General features: G+C 42.0%; 1 protein-coding gene across 1 annotated transcript in view; it reads left to right on the forward strand.

Moving 5' to 3' along the window:
- Positions 1 to 16945, forward strand: part of Opcml (opioid binding protein/cell adhesion molecule like) — a 1141264-nt gene that overhangs the window by 197827 nt on the left and 926492 nt on the right. The gene's annotated exons all lie outside the window — the stretch shown is intronic.

A 16945-nucleotide genomic window follows, 5' to 3' on the forward strand; every position in this document is an offset into this window, starting at 1 on the left:
ATCGGAACAATTGTGTTCGAGCGAAGCGAACCAACTCCACTGACACTCATTTTCTGATCCCGAAGAAACAAAACCTAAGCTGATGGAAAGGGAAGGAAAAAACAGAACCTTCTTCTGCTACAGTGGTGAGTCAGAGACTGATACACCCCTTGGTGGTTCCTGGCCCTGCTGCTAGCCCAGGGTGGGCTGCCTGGGCTTCAGCCAGGGCCCAGCAAGTCAGACCAAAGTGCTCCCAAATGGGTGACTGATAATGCTTGGGAGCAGCCTGGGAGAACAGTGTGGGAATTTCAGATCATAGCTCTGACCTGTCCCCTTTAAGATCATTGCTTACTCAATTCTAAAGTGACTTTGGGGTTTCTATGTAGCGAATTCTACCCTGGGTGGACACTTTCCCAGGCAGCCTTCCTCTGAGTTCTATTTGAAGATTTTTTACACAAAAACCACTTACAAAAGTAGATTTGTGTGGTAAGAAGCAAGAATGGATGGCAATGGGGGCAAGATTCCATTCCTCCTAAGTCAATTGGCTGTAGAATACATAAGGCTTCTTCCTAGAGCAGCAGAGAAAGGCACTAAAGTGGCCGCTGATTTCCCCAAATTGCTCAGAGTCTGTAGCTAGTGTCACAGCTTTGGTCACAGCTTTGGGCGACTAAGCTTGCTGCCCCTCTTGTCCTCCTGGCCCTGGAGGCTGACACCACAAACCTGCAGGAATCCATGGTTCCCCAGGCAACAAGAGGGATGATTTCTTGAGCCTTGAGGACCAGACACCTTCTGATTACCTGTTTATCTGTAGCAATGTGGTGGGTGAGCAGGCCGGCAGGTGTCTGCACTTAGAAACCGAGGGAGTTTTTGTATCTCTAAGACTTACGGAGTCTATGACACGGAGAGGGTCATACAGGTGGCAGGTGTTCAGAAAAGCTTTTAAAATGGTGGCAAATGCCTTAGGCAAATAAAAAGGTATTGGCATTTTACATTCTCTCTCTCTATATATAATACCTAAATAGGTGAGCCTTGCCTTCAACTATCTACTTCCATAAAATATCTTCCCATTGCCTAAGAAGAGGAGTGTGTGTGTGTGTGTGTGTGTGTGTGTGTGTGTGTGTGTGTGTGTGTGTGTTTCCTTCATCTCTAAGATTAGATACTGTACCATGTGAAGCCATTCTTCATTATGTAGTCATTTGGCTCTCTGTTGTCCTTGTGAGTCTCACAGCCTTATTATATATTGGATGCTTCTCACTGGTTCTAGAATGAAGGAGCAATTTGTCTCCAGATCCAAACCTAGGTAGAGTGACCTAGCTTTATGTCTGGCCTTGAGCATCAAGAGAATGTTAAAATACCCAAGAGTATAGAAAACCTCAGAGGTCACAAAAGGGAAAGAGGAAGTCCTCATGCCTTTCATGAATGTGTGCAGAAGAACAAGAGACACTAAGAGAAATCACAATCACCAAGATCATACTGTCTGGCTGCAGCTGTCGCCTGCCCTCCCTCCTCAAGCGTTTGCAGACAGATTTCACTGTATCTCAGGGCCTGAGACTCTTCTAATTATCTCATTTAAATTTCCCAGCACTATGAAAGCCACTGACTTTCATCTTAATGGCAATGGAATCACAGCTTTGATCACTTAAGGCCCTTTCTGGGGCCATGTATTGATGCATTTAAGGAAATGGAATTTAAGGAAACAAATGAATACTCTGCTTTGATTGGAAAATAGATTCTCAAAAGCCATATGGGGAACATGTAGGGAACCTGTGAGTAGTAAGCCTATTCTACCTGATTCAAGATCCTGAGTTCCCAGCCACTTGAATTTGAGGGGGGTGGGAGAGGACATTAGTAACCATTTAAAATCCCATGATTCCAAAACAGGTTACTGCATTTCTCAAAGGCATGCTTGGCTCCTAGTCTTGTGCCACAAGCCTGGTGGGTCTATTCATTCTCAAGGTGCTTATTTCACCCCATCCCCAGAGTTCCCAAGATAGATGCAGCTCTGAGACAGGGGCATTACTAAGATAAGTGTCCTTCTGGACACTCCAGCAGGGAGCTTTGCTGTCATCCACAGACCCTCACTGAAATCTCCATTTTAAGAGGCTAAGAGTTCTTAGTCCCCTTTAATGTACACACCACTGTGACCCACAGAGCCAGGTAGAGCAGCCCCCAGAAGGTGAGGCATGTGTATTACTCCATCCTGTTCTTGGGTCAGTCTCATTGTGACCTCCCAGGTGTGAAGTGACAGTGAGTCTTGAAGTCAGCACTGGATTGGGGATATGGCTATCCAGGCACTTGTTTCCTCTGTTCCTCGGGGTCAGTAACTTTTGGAAATGCAACCCTCTTGGTCTGAGCTCTCCTTTTCATGAAGGAAGAGTGATGACAGTGGTCTTGCCTGAGATGAAAGATGGGTAAAGATTAAATCGGGTGTTCTTAACAAGAAGTTATTTTTCTGCAGAGGGGACACTTTACCATGTCTTGACATGTTTAGTTGTCATAACTGGGCTAAGGAGCCATAACCAGCAGAAAGAAAGCAAGGTTCAGGGAGGCTGCTAAACACACCCACAAGACAGACTCAACAATAAGGTCTTTAGCCAGTGTCAAGTTCAAGTTGAGACATGATCTGTTTAATCCGTTTTAAGGGCAGCAGCAGGCAGACTGGGCCCTGCTATTGTACTGTCTGTCATAGGTAAAAACAAAGACAGCCACGCTATCATGGTCCTGAGGCTCCTTTGCTTGCTCCATTCAAAGGCTACCATGGCCTCTACAAACCCTCTCACAGACACTGGAGCCCATAAGCTCATCCTCACCAAGGGCATTGGTACTATGGCACCTTCCTCTTGCCTTCTGGGAGGTTTTATGAAAGCATGGCCCTGTGTGTTCATACTGGTCCTGATATTTAGAAGGAGCCTGATGGGTGAAAGGTTTAAAAGAAAATACTACCAGCATGGACATGCTTTTGCTTGCCTCTTTCTAAACATACATAAATTATTAGGGAAACTCAGGGAGATGAGTGAAGCTAAGATGCTATATACAGAACAACAAAAAGGAAAGGTAGGTTAATTTTTTACAAGTGTAATTTTTCAGACAGAAATAAGAGGGAATTATTAAATAAATGAGCGCCAACCACCAAAAAGATAAGAGGTTGAGAGGAACAAAACAAGTCTATAATGTCTGAGATTTAAAGACTCCAGAAGGCAAAGGCTTTGAGAGGCTACTGAACAAAAAGTAAAAGGTCAGGAAAATAAAAGGTAAAGCCCAGGAATTCAGTGTGAGGAAAGCTGCTAAGGATCTAGCTTAGTGGCAGGGTGTGTTCTCAGCATGTGCAGGTTCTGAATTTGAGCTCCAGCATTAAATAAATAGTAAAGTAACATATTTAAAATATGATTGACATAAGAAAAGATCAAAGACAAAGTTGAAAAAAAAAAGTGTGATTTTTCAAGTCTGGAAGGTATCTTTCTTTCATGGAAATAGGCTAGTCCCTAGGAACCACACAGGAGGAGAAGAAAAATGAAGGAACTCATTGGAGAAAGACAGAAGGCAAAGGTTTAGGCTGAGCCCTGCATGGTTCCCATCCTCCACGGAGTCCTGTAGTCATGCCAGGGTTCCTCAGGATGGGAAAATGGCTGCAGCATCTTATGCACAGACCGCCATCCTTCATAGTTCTTGCTAGAAAGACTTGAGATATGAGAACCCTAGGCTGATGTATAGAGGCACTGTCCCCAGGCAAAAGGTATCAGTGGGGTGTTGAAAGCCTTGAATCCACAAGGCGAGTTCCTCCTGTTCAATCTTGAACCTTTTATAAAAATAGAGCACTGAACAGGCCCCTGAATAACCAGCTACCATTGCCATTTTGTCTTTTAAAATATTGTCTTACTTTTCTGAGTGTTTGGCCTGCATGTTGTCTGCACAACACTAGGATTCCTGGTGTTGGTGGCAGTCAGAAGAGAGCATCGGGTTCTCTGGAACTGGGGTTACAGTGGATGATGAGCCACTGAGTTGGTGCTGGGAATTGAAACTGGGTCACATAAAATGGTAGCCAGTGTTCCCAACCCCTGAGCCAGCCCCTGCCATTTGCTTTTATTCTTGATTCTTCATCAATGCTCACTTCATTGGAAAGTGAAACAGAGAAAGAAAATGGGGCTAGGTTCAAATCCCCACCCTGCCAATGGCTAGCTATGCAATTTTAATACTTTTATTTCAATTGCCTGATATCAAAAAGAGGGCTTTAGAAAGTTTACCCCTCTGAATTATACAAACAAAAACATTTTCTAGAATGCAAGCCAGTTGGGGCCATAAAGAATTTCTTATTTGCCTTTCTGTCCTCAATATTTGGTAAGTTGCCCAGGATATGTTAAATGTTGAGTGCATCTGAAGATAATAATAATAAAAGCCAAGTTTTGAATATTGCACTGCAATATGCCAGGAATTATGCTGCACATCTTATTTTGGTTACATCTGTTAATCTGTAAAACATGTCCATTAGGTTTGGATGCATCATTAACCGTGTTGCAGAGTAAGCTTATGAGTAACTTTCCCAAGAGCTAGCTAGTTTTCAGTTTTTCAACATAGTTAATGAATTAATGCATGCCCAGGTGTTTCAACAAGCCCAGGAATCAAGACAGGCTATGTGTGAACTGAAGAGTGGCCAAAATATCTATGACACCCATACAACATTCCTGGGAACTCTGCTCTGAAAATACCTTACAGCACCTGCCTAGCATCCATACTTAGAGACCCTGAAATCACAGTGTGAGGCCATGTCAGTCTGTTCAGGATCCTTTCACTCCTGATGCTCTGCAGGAGGCTATACCAGGTGTTCTGCTGGAGAGCACTGAACACCTATTCTGTCTGGGGTGGGAAGGCTAAGTGCTGCTTACAATACCTGGTATCTTCAAAAGTGTAGCTTGATTGTATACCTGGTATGTACTGTGCTCTACAGGGGAAGAGAGACAGAGACCAGATTAAAAGCATTAACAGAGCAGCTAAAGACAGTCTAAAGGGAAGGAAGGATGGCTGTAGGGAGGGGAAGATTCTTTAGTCTGAGAATTCTTGTCATAGGGAGCCCAATGCTGACTCCTCAAAGTTGTCCCTCTGCTTCCCTGTCCAGAAGCCTACTGCTGGAGAGATTCTTTGAGCAGCTGCTACTCCAGATGACTATCTAAGGCCATGTTATCCCTGCATTTAGCATAATATACTGGAACATTACCATTAATCTTAGAGTCTAGGCAAAACCATCAAACAAAAGTGTGCCAAGTTGGTCTTCCCAGCACCTACTGGACACTCGGTAAAACATTCCAGGCAGGCAGACAGGCTGGAAGACAGACAGACAGAACCCCTCCTCCACACCACACAGACATACCCACTCCTCATTCTTCCTCTTGTTTTCCACACAAAGGGCAAACTAGGCTGGGATAAATCTCTTAATTGTTTTTTTTTTTTGAGGGGGGGGGTGGAAAGAAGATTTTAATGACGAATGGCAAGAAAACACAGCAGCAAAAAAAAAATCAGCTTTTAGAATTCGCTCAGTTTTGCTGAAGAAAACAGGAAAGATGAGCAAGAAATGAAGCTTAATTTTAATGAAGGGAAATTTGAAGCTAAGTAAAGAAATTACAGGAAGTGGGAGCACTTGGGATTCAGGCAAGTGCAAAGTCTCACATTGCATTGTGATGGACAAGATTTTGTTCTTTAAGATAGAACATAAAAGGATGAGGCAGAGAGCTCTCTGCAACCCCAAACAGAGGTCCTGAAGTACTGGAAGGACGGACCCACTTTCTTCCCAGAGGAGCTCTGGGGAGGTCAACTGAGGATACATCCTTCTCCACAATTCTTGCAGTTCCTAGTTCTCTTCCATATGAGTACTTGAAACACCGGAATGTGTTGTGTATCTTGGCAAGGAGTCATCCTCCTGCTTAAAGCAACGAGATCAGATTTCCCAATAATGAATTCCTGTGACAGCTTTAGTCCATTAGTGTTTACCTTGAAAAGAATTCAAAATTGTATAAATTTTGTAAAATTGTGTTTTAATATCTTAAAAGTATAATGTATGCATGAACATAAATACACATATGCATCTCATTCCTCAGTTTTTGGTTTTTTTATACATGGGTGGGTGGAAAAAGAGAGAGAGAGAATGTGTGTGTGTGTGTTCATGTTAGCTTATTAAATCACGAGAAGATTATGGATGGCCTCCAGATGATGTGGCTCTTCCATTCTAGTGTCTGGGTAGACTTGAAGCATGCTGCTGAATACTTAAGTGTATGCTAGAAGCTCAAGAGCCCTCCCCATGAAGGCCAGCTGCAGACTTGGTTCCATGCTCTGAATAACCCTTCATCACTTCAAGGACTAAGGCTGCACACCTCCCTATTCTCTCCACTCAGACTCCTCCTTAACCTCCTACAGAATCTGCAAAGATGTAGGAATCTCAGAGTGAATATAATGCCTGCAAATCTGAATTATAGGTGCAGAAAAAGACCTAGAATAAATGGAGGGTGTGTGATACTTTATTTAAAACATATACAAAGGGAGTTATATTTTGAATACTGTATCTTCTCCCTATATACCCAGCATATGACATACATACTATTCCTTCCCTAAAATACTATACATTAGTCTGAATACATACTCTAGATGTATAATACCATATATTTTCATATACCTTATTTCAATAAATCTAATATAGAGAGTAATAAAGATATACTATTTTTCTATGTACAGTACTATATACCAAGCTGTAGTTTTTAAAATGTATTTTGTTATATCATTTTTGCTATATAAAATGTCATATACTACTTGTGCTTCTTCGTTTTTTTTTTCCAACATGATACAAACCAGTCCACTGTGGGTGGTGCCATCCCTGAACAGTTGGTCCTGGGCTGTATTAAGAAATCAAGGTGAGAAAGCCATAGTGGGCAAGCCAGTAAGCAGCACTCCTCCATGGACTCTGATTCAATTCCTGCCTTCAGGTTCCTGCCCCTGACTTCCATCAGTAATAAATAGGATGTGACATGAAAGTATGAGCCACATGAACCCTTTCCTCCCCAAGTTGTTTTTAGTCTATGATTTAATCACAGACACAAAGAAGCAAATTAGGACAGTACTCTATGTATATTTGACATAATCTACAATATAATTGACTTCAATTGTATGCACATGCACACACACACACACACACACACACACACACACACACACACACAAAACTGCAACCTGACTCACTGCAACATGAAAGTTGGCATTTGATCCCCTACTGAAGTATGAACCAATCTTAGCTTCTTCAGGTGTAGAGATGGTGGCTGCCATTTGGACCTGAGCAGAGGCCGGGTCTGTGCGGCCGATTCTCAGTGGGGCTGATTCTCAGTGGTACTGACAGTCCCTAACGAGACCTACTGGCTGGAGTATAGTTAAGGCTGCTGAGGCTCTGGGCATGCTTTCTGAAAACGATTTCCACTCTTCCCAGGTAATATGGTTTTGTGTAGAAACCAAACTTTTCATTTTACTAGAAGGCCTGGAAAATTGCGGACAACAGGGTTTGTCTACCTCTTAATGCCAGTCCTGAATTCTTGGTTCTTTTTTTCTTTGCAGAGGGCGGCTATCCTTAAAGAGTGGGACATGCCGTTCTTCTTCTTTTTTTTAAATCTCTTGCAGAAATGCTTTTACACCTTGGGTCTGGGTGATGTGGAGACAATCTCTTCAGGCCATGCATCGAATAAATAGGCAGGTTATCTGACAACATTCTCAGTCAATGGCAAAATCCAAAACACAGATCCCAAACCAGAAAACAGAACCTCTCCAGATAATTTGGGGAGAGCCACAAAATGCTGAAGTAAATCCTTATCAGGAATTTTAATGAGCAAAATAAAATATGAAATCTGTGTGATTAAAATCAAATCTTTCCCCTTCTGCTCAGCGAGCACAGGCTGCCAGAATGAAGGCACAGGCAGGCACTGGGAGGCCCTTTGTATTTAATTACTGCCAGGATTTTTCTCAGTTCAAAGCTCTCTCTCTCAAGCCTCCACAGGGGTAAGAGAGAACTCTAGAGAGTAAATAAGCTCTCCTCTGTGTGATTTGGAGTACTGGACGGCAGACAATAAACAAACGTCGAGAGACCCAGGCCAATTTGTCTTACTTTACACGCCTGCCAGGGCGGGGGTCCCACGTGAAGTGTGGTGGAAGCAGCTCCACTCGGCAGTGCCCCCCTTCATCCGCACACTCAGTTCTGGATATTTTGTCTCCTTTAGATTTTCCTAAATCTATAGCCTTCTGAGTGTTCTGGGGGCCTGGGGGTGGGGGAGGGCATCTATCTGCATATCATGTGTCACCTATCATCCTGGAGGTGATATTAGTTTGTCCTGCCTGGTTGACACCTCTGCCAATTTGGTGATGAAGTTCCCACAGCCCCTGCTTTGAGCTCCTTGCTCTGAACTCTGGATGCTGATGGGTCAGTACCCCAAACAATTCTCTTTAGTTCTTACTCATCACAGTGTGATGACTTTTGTGGGAATGACTTGGCGGCATGTTAATTTAATTTCCACCACAGTGCTACCTCTTCAGTTCATACTATCTTTCCATGTACACTCTGTTCTGTTTTGCTTCAAGTACTGATTTCATCCTCTGAGTCTCTATTGAAGAGAGAGGGTGTCTCGTGTAAGTATCAGAACCGAATAGACCACAAGTGGGCTGCCAGGACCCTTCAGAAATCCAATCTTTTGCTTCTTGGCAGAGAAGGTGATAATTGATGTTTTGCCACCAGACACCCTAGTGGGGAGTGTGATGCTGGGACAGCTCTAGGCTTTGGCAGGGTCCATTTTCCCAGCTTGTTTGTGTGAACGGGAGTGAAACGAGATGGTAGGATTGGACCACAGGTTTCCATGTCCCTGGATAGTGGTGGCTAAAACATCACGCAAATACTTCTCTTTCCTGTTATTTAGTTCAACTCTTGCCATGTGTTCTAGTAGGTAGATTCTTATTTTAATGTTGTCTTTTAATAATAGTAACTTAATTTTTATATGGTAGGCTTTGTGTAAATAGTCACGGAGAAATACAGCATCTGCAATCACTCAGTTGCTTATTCATTCTTTCAAGAAATATTTGTTGAGCAGATGTTATGTGTCTGGCACTATGCTAATCTCCAGGAATAAAACAGCAGGGTAGATGGGGACATGACAGCTTGGACAACAAAATGGACATAGAGAATTGAGCAGCTTTGGGGGAAATAACTGGGAGCACTCACTGATGGATGGATGAAGGCAGTGTTCTTGTATTATTGGCTTTGGCAATTAAATCAATGATGGAACATATAAGTGACCTGGGGAAGATGGAAGGATGCTTGTCAAGTGCTCTCGGGCATTTTACTGTCTGATCTTTAATCCAATTGCTTAATCAGTATAAACTGTATTCAACTAGTTAAAAGTGTAATTTTTTTCTGATCTGGTTGCTCACCTTACTCTTATTAAAGATGTGTATCTGGAGGATAAAGCCCAAGCATTTATGTTTGTGAAAGGTCCTCAGATGACATCTAGCATATCCCCAATGGGAAATATCACTAAAGAATATAAAAATAAATAGGTATTTGTAGGATCGTGTGTAGGAGAGCAAGGGTAGAGAAAGGTATAGTGTACGGAACAGATTTTAATGTTTTTATGAACAGAGCATAAATAAATGGGCAAATACACTGGATGAGATAAACCACATGTTTTATTTTTAATGTTGGCCATTAAGTAATTTGGGAATATTTTCTATTTCTCTTCTATTTTTAAACATTGAACTTTTGTTCAAATAAACAACTGAAGTTACTATAGTATGTCAATATACAATCATGTGTGTTTCAGTGTGCATCTGTATAATTTTATGTCTTTTGTTTGGCACTGAAGCTTTTGAGATTGTCTGGTTCCATATGTCATCTAACTGGAGTCTAGAGTTGTGTGCTATGATCATACATACACATGTCCACTCTTAGGCTTGAAGGAATCACATTGACATTGTTATTTTCATAAGGTTCAGCACCATAACCCACACGTTTGAGCTTCGAAATGGCAGATTAGCACTTAGTACATATGTGTAGTACTGTATTATATAGATATCAAACAAACTGGAGTAATAGCTAATCCTCATTGATACAAGATGATAAGGCATATGGGTATTTACTATGTGGTGGAGATGAAGTGAGTTTTTTGTTTTTTGTTTTTTTTGTTTTGTTTGGCCAGAATGCAGCATCGTACTCCTGGTTGGAACAACCAAAAGTTCTCTAAAAGAGCCACATGTGTGTGGAAGTCTCTACAAACTTACGGTAACTCCCATGATGGTGGAGAATTGGAATGCTGCAGACGGAGAGCCCTGTCTTGCACTGCCTTTAGTCTCCTTAACAGCTATTTATCAGCCAGCTCTGCATCTGACCAAATATTCTTTCAACTATCATGTTAAATCTTTGGAGCCTAGTAACTTAGCAGACTCTTAGTCTCTACCAACGCAAAGCTAAGAATGTCTAAGAACGCTTTCGGATGACATATGGAGCCTATAGCAAAGACTCCCACTTTCCTGGGACCTGATATCCCCAGCAGTGTTGTTTAGGGAATTGACTGATTTGTGGCTTTCTTTTGTTCTGTGACTATAAAATCCTCATGCAACCATTCCCGTTTTGGAAAATGTCATCCAAATCAACCGGAATCTGTGTTCCTGGGCCAAAGTAGCTGATATTTGGCTTAGAAAAAGCTATCTCTTACTCCCTTTGGATTGAGAGATGTACTTTGCATCTTGCTCAGTCCCCTTACAGGATAAATGCCACAAAATTAGGAACAGAGGAAATACTTCAGAACAGACGTACATACATACATAAATCTATGTACATTAGTCCCTCCACATATACGCACACAGACCTACTCACACACATATCCTTACACATTCACAGGAAGTCCTATATGCACATACACACAGTGTGCACTTGCTCAGCCTCGTATGTGCTGACAGTCTGATATGGTCTATTTTCCAATGCATCATCCCAAACAACTATAAATTGAATCATTCTGACTAAAATCAATGCCCTTTTGTAGCACTACTTAAACTCTAAGTGGAAGTGAAGGCTTTGAAGCTGTTTTCCCTGGGTAAATGAGGCACTTGGGGAGCTTTTGATGGCAACAGGAGCCTGTGGCTCCTCCCCTGTCCAGCAAGGTACCCTCTTCCCAGAAGCTGGGAAGTAATTAGGGAGCAGGCAGAGGAATAAATTACAGGTTTTAATTAAAAAAAATATTTCTTCCTCTGGATCCTCAATACCCCCTGTGTTTTTGTCCCTTGACACCATGAGTTGTGATCCTAGTGACAGCAGATACTGTGACCTAGGCCTTAGCAAGGCAAGAACTGACAGGTGATTTATGCCCTTGAGAAAGAGACTTATGGGATTCCTCGTGTCTTCCTTGAAAGAGAATGGGCCTTTCTCTTTGAGTTAGCTACCCACAGGACTGGCCACAACCCAAAGTCAGCCTACTCTGCTCTCATCACATCCAGGGAAGATGGCCAGACACAGAGCCCCACAAAACCCTTCTGGACAGCACATCCAGCAGAGTCATTCTTATGGGAGAAAGTAGAAGCAGTGTGGAGCTAGTAAAAGCATCTAGTTCTAAACTGTGGGGTGGCTGCTCTCCTTATTAGCTCGCTGGGAGTTTCCAAAGAGGACCGTGTTTTCAAAGTGTTTCTTTTTGCGGTTATAAAATGTGCACTTTAGTGGAATATGAACATTCTGGCAAATTCCTTTTAATCTGTGAATGAGGAAGATGGAGGTAAGAGCTAACATGGATTAGATATTTGTGATTCGGACTCTGATACTTGCTACATAATAACTTGTGTACAGCAGGCACTCCTGTGCGTACTACATGCAAATCATCTCATTTAATTACAAGAAACTGTGTCAGATGGGGTTACTGCTCGTATTTTGTGTGTAAGGAAAGACAATCAGAGAAGAAAAGATCTCAAACCCTTCACACAAGTTGATTCCAAAACTAAGATGCAAAACCTGCTCTGCTGGACTAACTCCAAGGACACAGGATCCAGAAAGTGACTCTTGGACAGGAGGGGGAAAAGAGGGGACAGAGGGAAGCAGAAGGGAAACCATCCAGGCTCCCTTTCAAGTAGATTGTTAATTAAATTTACAAAATAAATGGCAGAATCATACAAATCAAGTATGCCATTCAATGAGTTTGGGTACATATTGGGAGAAAATACATTTTGATAATTCCAAACTATCAGGTAAAGTGAGAAAATGGCTCCCCAGGAATGAGGAATTCATCTCTTCAGCATGCTTTGACGGGGAGTTCAGCTTCACTGCCATTGGTATTCATATCATGTAGAGGACGAGGCCATTTCAAAGCCAGCCTGTCTGAGGCATTTTCTGGGAAGCTTTGAAGGTGAAAGAATGTGAGTCCATTCTAACTCAATGCAAATGTCTTGGAAATTCCAGAAAATGATGTTTTCTTTAACAAGATAGATGGATGAAGCCAAAGATTCATGTTGGACCTGTAGAGTCACAGGTCTCTTTTTCTTAGTCTTAACTGTAGGAGCCTTCAGCTATAAGCTTGGTGCTCTCAGGCTGATGATATTGTAACACTGGTGACTGTTTCTTGCTTTAGACATTTCTGAACTCACCACACAAGTGAAGAAGGTCAGTCAGCTCCCAGTCAGGCCCAGGCTTAGAGAAAAGAGAAAATCTGTCCAAGAAGAGCCTTAGAGAGAGGACACAATATAAGAAGTTGTTTGGCTGGGTGATGCCTATGGATCTGGGTGGTTAGAGGATCCAGAAAGTAAGTGTCATCATCAATTATGGCAGCACCTTAGTTTGTGGGCACTCTTCTTTTGGGGAACATTACAGCCAGGTTGGCATTAGGGGGAACACATTCCAAGCCATTCTGGAAAATGAATGTTAGCAAGGAATTTGCATCTCATCGAGAGCTCTAGAGAAGCTGCTTGCAGTTAAAAGGGGATTGGACAACAGCTGGGTGGCCTGTGAACTGTGTCCAATGCAACCACCTCCGAGGCAGCCCTGGTTATAAAGAATGCTCTGATTTTCCATTCACAGGCATCTCACCTGGGTGCATAACTCGGCTGGGCTGTTTGAATGTCTTAGCTTGTCAACATGATGTGCCATGAATTTTAAAGAGCAAGCACTGATTAATGTCCTGGGTTAAAATGATGAGGTTGGAAGAAAAATAAAAAGCCTCAGCGTCTTAGACCAGTGAAATCATGAGCTGTTGAATAAAGCAAGTTTGAGTATCAAGGATGTATTTGATCCAGCTGCCTAGGACTATGAACTCTACGGTGTGTTGACTGGAGCTCTTTGTAATCATGTGGTTCTAAATGAGATAGTGTCTTAAGGAGTTATTAAAAAAAATAAATAAGCCAGAGCCAGGAAGTAGTTGGAGAGATTTAAGCAGCTTTTATTCAGAGTTATTGCAAGGTCTAGGGATACAATCTGAGTCTTGAAAGTAGGTAGGATGGCGTTGGCAAGATGGCTCAGCTGGTAAAAACTCTAGCTGCCTAACTTGATAACCCAAGTTCAATTCCCCGGATCCACATGATTGAAGGAGAGAAAGCTGACTCCCCCAAGTTGTCCTCCACATGTCCACTCTGGAATGTATGTGTGCTTGAGTGTGTGTGCACATAAACACAACAAGCAAACAAATGAATAATGTGACTTTTTTTTTTCAAAAACAGGAGAAAGCTATCAGTATAGGACTGTGCTTAATGACAAACAGACCTTGGACAATTAGAAATTTGGAGTCAAATAGCAAGGTGGCAATCACTGGGTTGAAGAGTAGCAATAGGAGTAGTTAAGGGTAAAGGGAATTGTGGTCAATGTGAAGGCAATCCAGGAGAGCAGGGCATCACCTTGGACATGATGCAAAGTATAGAATCCAGTCACATACTGAAAAAAATCTCAATATGGAAGAGATCTTTGTCAGAACTGCATTTTACAAGGTTGTGTACAGATAGTCCTAAGATGGGGATCAGGACGCTCATGTTTAGACAAGCAAAGAATCTTTTGTCAACATAGAGGGTTGTAGTAGGAGGTTCAAGAACAACAACTTAGTTCTTATAACATGCCTATGATGAAGCATCTGCTGCAAACTGTGAAGCAGCATGTCATGCATGGCATCTGTCATAAAGAACACTTCCTTGGACCTTTGCCCAAGGCCAAGTAACCTACCAGATCTTCAAGTAACCTAACTCTCCTATCTTCAGTCTTCTCATCTGCAAATGGGAATAACGATAGTTGTGTGTCCCTCCTAGATATCCTGGAGGTTTAGATCTACTTGGGCCTTAGAGGGGACTTGACAATAGAGTCAAGGAGCATGAGCTGTAGCCACAATCCTTTAAGACACCAATAACAGCATAAGCTTGCAGTGGGGCTATTGAGCCAGCATGGGCATGAGTTGGCTGTTCTGCTAGGGCCTGGACACTGCTGTTGTGCACATAGAAGAGAGAGTATAGTTCCCACTGCTTAATATGCTGGTTGTTGCTGAGCCTCTGTCTCCCTTCCTTCCTTCCTTCCTTCCTTCCTTCCTTCCTTCCTTCCTTCCTTCCTTTCTTTCTTTGTTTTTATGTTGTTGTTACTGGTGGTGGTGATGGTGGTGTGTGTGTGTGTGTGTGTGTGTGTGTGTGTGTGTGTGTGTGTGTGTGTGGTGTTGTTGTTGTAAATGGCACCCAGGAGCTAACATATTCTAGGCAAAGGCTCTATCACTGAATCACATCCCCATTCCCACTGTTTCTCAAGATTTTCTTGAGAAAGTATCTCCCTAGGTAACTTATTTATTCTACAGTAGATGGTTTTCAAGTTTTAAAATGTCTCTGAAGTAGTGATAAGTCCTTGGTAGCATGTGGCAGGTTAATTAGACTTTTTAAATTGTGTTACAAGAAATTTAATCCTTATTATATTAAAAAAAACTTTATTTAAAAAAAATCACACGCTCAAGTTAACCAGACCCCAAGACTGTATGATGCAGTGAAATTCTACACAGTTGGAAAAGCCATTTGGAACTGAACCTATGGGGTTTCACATTGGATTTTATACTTTCACTACCAACTAAGTTTTTATGCATTTATCCAACACCTAAAACAAAATATCCATGGCAGCGTTAGAACTAAACAAAAATTAGTTTTATATTCCTTTTCATAACTCATGTCCATTACCTGCCTTCAGTCCCCCTTACCCCTCTAATCTTTAGCCTTTCTTGTTTTCTTTCCTATATGTTGTACTTTACTAACATGGCATTTGCTTATACACACACACACACACACACACACACACACACACACACACACACACACACACACATATCATTGTGTAGATTCCATATACAAAGGAGAATATGCAGGGTTTTTTTTGAGACTGTGTAACCTCACTTAAGATTATACATTCTAAGTCTATCTATTTTCCTTCAAATTTTGTGATTTCACTTTCCTTTAGAGGCAAATAGTGTATTTGTATTGTATAAGTATTAATATGTATACAACACACACACGTATATATATAAAAATTTCATTATCATTTCATCTGTTGAGGACAACTAGGTTGATTCCACTTTTTTGCCATAATGAATAAAGCAGCAATAAAAGACAATTTATGTTTCATAAATAATTGTTGTTTATAAAAATCTAAACAAAACTAAGATTTAATGAAATGCAATAGTTGAACCAAGTTTAAGAAAATAGACATCAAGTATTGAAAAGAAAGTTTGTGGGAGGCTGGGTGATAAAACCATCATTTTTTAATAGCTCATATTTTTTCTAGGGCAAGGCTCTATCACTGAGTCACATCTCCTTCCATTTGTAACCCATATAGGCCCACTGATGACATAGTGTATGCCTATTCATGCTGACGAACCAAACTGAAGGCCGGTGTCTAAGGTCAAATGTTAAGGATCATAAACCATGGTTTCTAATCCCAGTTCTACTATCCCCAGAGGAGGATTCGGAAGTGACCGATGCCTTTTCTTTCTGAGTGTGTGTGCTGCTTGAGCTGAGACCTCAGCTTTTTGCCCACCTCATCCTTGCATTGCCTGTCTGGCTTGACCACTTTCTTCTCAGCACTGGCCTCATTGCTCCTGCTCCTGTTCAGGGACAGGGATCAGAGCCCATCTCTGCCAGCCTCATACCTGCCTCCCCTTCCCACAAGGCTCTTCCTGTCTACTCAGACTCCCACTCTCGCCACCCTTCCTACTCTTCTACGTCCTCCGTCCTCACCCTCCCTATGGCATTTGTTTGCATCTAGCATTGCTGCTGTCTGTTACACTCTGCTACCTTACTGTCCTCTGTCCCTTTCAGAAGAGGCACAGTAAACACAAGCAACCTTGAGTATAGTGTCCTCACCCTATCCTTCAAGTCTACACCAGTACTTACCGCATAGGAGAAGCTCAATAAACAGGTGTTGCCTTAGTCCACCGATTACTGGGGTGCTTGTTCTGAGTCACATCTGGCAGAAAGGAAGCTGAAACAGTGTGAGATGGGTTCACAGTTCACAGGTACAAAGGGGGGACTTTGCTCTGAGGTGGTTTTAGGAAGAATGAGACTTCCTAGTTCAATATTGGTGGGGAGGGGCTTGCTCAGAAACCAATCCAGTATATATGCTGCTGTGTCCATTCTACAAAGGGACAGGCTGTTCAGTGGTCAAAGCTATTTCGTGAGCAAATGAGTTTCACAGTACTCAAGTTAATATAATGTCACAAGAGTAATATGTCCAATACTGATGGGGCCGATTGACTTTTATTGCCATTAGATTCCACTTTAGAAGCTGCACGTGCATTAAGCTTCATATTTTAAGAGGAAAGGTAGATGCATGACTTTCTGAGACGCATTTGAGGTCTTCATTTTTTAAGGTTAAGAAAATACTAAGTAAAGCAGTGCTAGAGAAAAGCAGAGGAACACGCATGCCATTTATTTTAATGAACTTGCAAGGTTCCCCTTCTATCTTATTCAGCTAGTT

Source organism: Peromyscus californicus, unplaced genomic scaffold (genome assembly GCF_007827085.1).
Source record: "Peromyscus californicus insignis strain IS unplaced genomic scaffold, ASM782708v3 Scaffold_11__1_contigs__length_118956290, whole genome shotgun sequence".
Classification (NCBI taxonomy): domain Eukaryota; kingdom Metazoa; phylum Chordata; class Mammalia; order Rodentia; family Cricetidae; genus Peromyscus; species Peromyscus californicus.